Here is a 4,473-nt window from a genome sequence, read left to right as displayed (position 1 = left end):
ATCAGGTCCTTCCAAAGCATATGGACTAAAAGTGAGGGAGGAAAGTGTTTCCCAGAGGTACAGTTACCAGGACAGTGAATTGATTCGGGGCAGCAAAACAACTAGATGTTCACCACACCAGCTGTTTATTCTCCTTTTGTACTCACCACACCCATTCATCTGGAAGCAAGTTCTTGTATTTTAGGCTGTGACCTACATTCTCCCCCTGCTTTAGTTTCATTTATCGGTTATGGGCTTCACACATTAGGGCAGCTAGTGGTTCACAAATTGTAGTGCTTGGACTAGCACAATCAGTATCACCTGGGAACTTAGAGATGCAAATTCTTGGGCCCCGCTCCAGACCTACTGAATTAGAAACTCTGGGGGTGCAGCCAGCAATCTGTGGTTGAACAAGCCCCCCAAGGGATTCTGCTTCGTGCTAAAGTGTGAGAACTTCAGTTTGGATCTCTGAGTTCCTCTATGTTATACTCTGTTTTAGGACTGTTCTGATCAAATGACAGGGATAAGACTAAACCAGCACTCTGTCCATCCTCTAGGCGAGCAAGTCTAGTAAGTGTGTGCACGTGTGTGTCCTATTCCTTCCTGCCTATTCCATACTGCCCCAGGTCTGCATTTCTGTTCATTTCTCCAGACCATTGGACCTGGTGGTAACACTTTCGTCAAGATTCCTTAGGGATGATGCCCAATAGCCCAACTGATTGTGAGAATAACTCTCTCTCTATGACTAGATTTGGAGCACTTTAATTTCTTTAATGATTTTTTTCACTATATTTTTTGGAGGTATTTTTTAGTGATTGTTTTCGAGTTTACATGTCTTAACTTATCAGAATCAGATTTATACTAGTTTAATTCCAGAGACATACAGAAACATTACTCCTATACAGCCCTATTCCATTTCCCCCCCTTTTGTGGTATTATTATTGGACATATTATATCTATTAATGTCACAGACTCAATGATACTTTACCATCTGCAGTCATTTCCTAAGCCCAATATAGCTTTGCTCCTATTCATCTCCTTTTTGCTGTTACTGGCAAATATATTACACTTATATTACATTTCTACATTTATAAATCCACATTGTGTACACTTGCTTTTCAAAATCAGGTATTGAAATGAGGTGAAAAATATGCATTTATACTTTTTTTTTAATAATTACGGACTTATCTTTACTGGTGTTTGTGTTTTTGTGTGTGGATTTGAATTACGGTCCTAGGTCACGTGCTTTCGGCCTGAAGATATTTCTTTAGCATTTCTTGTAAAGTGGGCCTGCTAGCAATAAATTCTCTCAGTTTTTGTGTATTGGGGAAAGTCTTTATTTTGCCTTCAGTTTTGAAAAATAGTTTTGAAAAATATAGAGATCTTGGTTGACAGTTTTTTTTTCTTTGAGCACGTACTCACACAGGCTTACATTGTTTCTCCTGAGGTCAGCTGTTAATGTTACTGGGGTTCCCTTGTAAAGGACGGTCCGTTTCCTTTTGCCGCTTTCAAGATTTTCTCCTTGTGTTTTTGACTTGCAGTGTTTTTACTATCATGTGTCTGTTTATGGATCTCTTGGCATTTATCCTTCTTGCAGTTTATGGAGCTTCCTGGATGTGTAGGTTATTGTTTTTCAATCAGGAAGTTTTCGGCCATCTTTCTTTGAATATTTTTTCTACTCCTTTCTCTCTCTTCTTCTGGTTTTCCCATTGTGCGTATATTGGTACTTTTGATGATGTGCCACATTTCTCTGAGGTTGTGTTTGTTTTTCTTCATTCTTTTTTCTCTCTGCTCTTTGACTTGCATACTCTCTATTGACATTGAAGGTCACCAATTCTTTCTTCTGCCAGTTCAATTCTATTGTTGAGCCCCTCCAGTGAATTTTTCACTTCAGTTATTATACTTCTTAATTCCAGAATTTCCATTTGGTTCTTTTTTATAATTTCTCTCTCTTTATTGATATTTGAGATATTCTCTCTCTTTCTCTATTTGGTGCAAACTTCTTTTACTTTTCTAACCATACTTCCTTTTAGTTCTGTGAACATATTTATAATGGCTATTTTGAAATCTTTTCCTGTTAAGTCCATCATCTAGCTGTTCTCACAGACAGTTTGTGTTGACTACTTTTTTTCTCTGTGTGTGGGTCATACTTTCTTATTTCTTTGTGTGTCTCAATTTTGGGGGTAGGGAAATTGGTAATTTTAGACAATATATTATTGCAACTCTGGGTACTGCTCCCACCCCAGGGCTTGTTATTCTTATTTGCTTGTTTATTTTTTAGTGACTGGCTACTGTTATTTTAGTGAAGTAGTTCCTCCCCACAATTAAGCCTCTGATATTGCTTCTCAGGGAGGTGCAGCTTTGGCTATGCCCACAGTCACCCTGAGATGACAGTGTTATTGGTAGGGCTTTTTAGAAAGAGAGACTCTTTCCCTGACCTCACCCAGTTGTTAAACTCCACTAGTTGCCTGCTGATTGCTCTCTTGTTTTCAACAATAACCTGGGGTCTAAATTGTTCTACAAACTAATCCAATCAAATTGTGGCTCCTTTGATGGAATAGTATCTGAGGTCCGTGACTGATGTTTGTTCTGACCCCAGGAGGGCTCCTTCCTGCTGTCTTATCCCCGGATTCTCTCCTGTAAACTAGCTGGCCTATGGCCTAGGCTGTATCTTCATGAAATCCACAAATCTCTTCTCAATTGCCTTTCACCACGACCTCCACTGTTCTTGATAGAGCCTTAGATTTGAATTTCTCCATGTTCCATTGCAAATGAAGTCAATTCCTTTGGGAAGAGATTAGGAGCTATCTGTTTTACAGCCTGCTTCTCCTTCCAGGCAAAAACCTCTGAAGCAGGGCTCTAGTGCCGGGGGTGGGGCAATGGCAAGCTTCTCTCTATGTGACAACCCTGTTCTAGGAGCTCAGTGAGGGTGGAGGGTGGAGGCAGCAGTCTGGGGTCCTCTTGGCTTGCCTCTTCTGGCGTGGAACTGCTGCCTCATGAGCCAGGGCAAGGGCAACCGGGGCCCCCTTATTCTTGGCCTGCTGTGCCCAAGGTAGAGCCTCCATTCCACAAGTAGGGGCTGGGCAGAAGACGGGAGCCTCCACCTCCCAATGACACTCACTTGAGACTTGGCCTCAGCAAGAGGTAGCTGGGGCAGGGTGAGAAACGCTGAGGTCCTGCTCTTCCAGGGAAAGAAGCCCTCTAACTGAGAGCTGGGGGAAGAGGGAGCCCTGTGCTCTAGCCTGCAGCCATCTGGACTAGAATCTCTGCCTTGCTGAGCTGAGGGTAAGGAGGTGTGGAGAGGTCTTGGTTCCTATTCCACAGATTCTCACCTTTCTTACCAAGTTTTCAGATTTTCTTGAACAGATGTTTCATTTTCTATTTGCTCTTAGGACCATTTCCAGAGGCTTTAAATGGTTATTTGTTTTTTAAAAAATAATTTCACCCATTTCACTAGGGGGTGGATCAGCAGAGCTCCTCACTCTGCCATGCCAGAATCAATCTCCGCTACACTAGATTTGAATTGATGCCAATTGTTGTCTAAATCCTGCCTAAAGTTAATTGTGCACTTTGAACACCATGGGGTCTATCTGGGTACAGCTGGAATGGTCCCCCTAGATACAGATCCAGATGCTTGGCCTCCTGCCAGGCCTGGCGTGACCCGGTAGTCCTGACCTCCCCACAAGTTCCATATTGCTATGAATGTTTTCCAATGTTATGAGTCTCATGGCAGGAACTGTGATGAGAAATGATGCCAGTAGGGAGAAGAGAGGGCATGAGAGCAAACTGCCTTTTGCAATTTTGTCCAGCATCAGTCCCAGTCTTGTCACTTAAAATCACCATGGATGTCACCTCTCCAGTGTACAGGTTGACTTCTTATTAGAGGGTGCACATTTTCCTTGTTCTTACTTTCCAGTAGCGGTGCAGAATTTTCTGTCCCTTTGATTAGATTTTTAAAAACACCTGCCTAAGATCACAACTCTCCTGGAAAGAAAAATATTGACCTCAAAGCCAGAGCAATCTTTATGCAAGTGCAGCCTGTAGGTCATGATTATCCTAGAGGTATAGCTCTCAGAATGCCTTGGGGCATGTCATAGGCCTAAGTGAATGGTCACTTGCTCATGCGATTAGATGTAGCCACTGTGCATTTATTCAGCCAGCATAAATTGGACAACTACGGACCCCCAGATACTCTGCTAGGACTAAGGACAATGGAGAAAGAGTCACAGTTTCTTCAAGGAGTTTATAGTCTAGGGGAGGAAACAAAAGTCATGCAGCAGTTATAATGTCGCAGGACACTGTGACAGAAGAGGGAAAGCACAGGTTGCCTGTCTCAGCCACTGCTCTCTCATGCTGGGGTCCAGAGAGCAATGCTGAGTTTCCATTGTAGGGAATGGGAAGGAGGCAGGTACAGATCCTTGTTTTCTTAGCTCTCTTTAAAGTGGAGAAGTGAGAAGAGAACTAAAAGTGTACAAGAATATGCCCAGGCATGTT

This window comes from Ceratotherium simum, chromosome 4 (assembly GCF_057802395.1).
Source record: "Ceratotherium simum simum isolate JZ-2026a chromosome 4, ASM5780239v1, whole genome shotgun sequence".
NCBI classification, from domain to species: domain Eukaryota; kingdom Metazoa; phylum Chordata; class Mammalia; order Perissodactyla; family Rhinocerotidae; genus Ceratotherium; species Ceratotherium simum.
The sequence above is the reverse complement of the archived record's forward strand: the minus strand, read 5'-3'. Positions refer to the sequence as shown.